This window comes from Perkinsus marinus, assembly GCF_000006405.1.
Source record: "Perkinsus marinus ATCC 50983 genomic scaffold scf_1104296933830, whole genome shotgun sequence".
NCBI lineage: Eukaryota > Perkinsozoa > Perkinsida > Perkinsidae > Perkinsus > Perkinsus marinus.
Genome location: NW_003215044.1, coordinates 1 through 1,098, shown reverse-complemented (window position 1 = coordinate 1,098; position 1,098 = coordinate 1). Strand labels below are relative to the sequence as shown.

General features: G+C 46.7%; 3 non-coding genes across 3 annotated transcripts; all 3 read left to right on the top strand.

Moving 5' to 3' along the window:
- Nucleotides 1-39: 39 nt before the first annotated feature.
- Pmar_PMAR001464 lies at nucleotides 40-112 on the top strand. The gene has a single exon. It is a non-coding gene; the product is annotated as a tRNA-Glu (tRNA).
- Nucleotides 113-338: 226 nt separating this feature from the next.
- Nucleotides 339-411, top strand: Pmar_PMAR001463. Its single transcript has one exon. It is a non-coding gene; the product is annotated as a tRNA-Ala (tRNA).
- A 498-nt stretch (nucleotides 412-909) lies between these two features.
- On the top strand, nucleotides 910-982 carry Pmar_PMAR001462. The gene has a single exon. It is a non-coding gene; the product is annotated as a tRNA-Glu (tRNA).
- The last annotated feature ends 116 nt before the right edge of the window (nucleotides 983-1,098 follow it).

Here is a 1,098-nt window from a genome sequence, read left to right as displayed (position 1 = left end):
GCACTTTTGTGAACTGTATATAATTTTATGTTTTCAGTTTCCGATGTAGTCTAGCTGGTTAGGATTCGTGGCTTTCACCCACGCGACCAGGGTTCGAGTCCCTGCATCGGAAAGTGTATATGAGATAAGATATTTGTTGGGCTCACATTGAGCGCAATGATTGAAGACTGAGCAGGAGTGTTAGAGGAGCATCGTAGTTCGAGATGCACGACCTGTTATTGGTTCCCCTCCTCCCTTGGACAATGTTCGTCACCCATTCGTGGACCACTTCAACATTGTTCGAGGGGCGAGGGTGCTCAGCCCATCTTTCCGGAATGGAAAGAATTTGAATATTGTGAGGGGGACTAGCTCAAATGGTAGAGCGCTCGCTTAGCAAGCGAGAGGCACCGGGATCGATGCCCGGGTTCTCCATTTTCGCTCGTATGTTGACGCGGTTCTGATGCCGACAACTATCATCCTGCTGAGTGTGGGGTTTTGTATGTAGCATCCCAATAAGGTGGAAAGACAGCATCATGAACCCTTACGGACTTGTTCGGGAGGGAGTGGTACAATCGTAAATTTGTTGCGTGGTGACTGATTGGGCTGGTCACAATGCTTGTAGACGCACCATATGATAGAGGGAAACTGTGTGTTATACCACCTCCATTTAGCACAACAGTTAGTGGTGACTGGTGATACCACAATTCATGGGAATATGAAAATGAATGAAGGATATAATCATCCTTCGAGATAAGTGTCACCAATGATAGAGGCGCGTCTCAATAATATACCAGATTCCTTTCGAACCTGGGAAATGTTCCTTAGTGCGGCCTTGTTGGTGATGCTGCAATCATCTCGGTTGCTACCTCAATCACGCAGGTGGACTGAACAGCACTTTTGTGAACTGTATATAATTTTATGTTTTCAGTTTCCGATGTAGTCTAGCTGGTTAGGATTCGTGGCTTTCACCCACGCGACCAGGGTTCGAGTCCCTGCATCGGAAAGTGTATATGAGATAAGATATTTGTTGGGCTCACATTGAGCGCAATGATTGAAGACTGAGCAGGAGTGTTAGAGGAGCATCGTAGTTCGAGATGCACGACCTGTTATTGGTTCCCC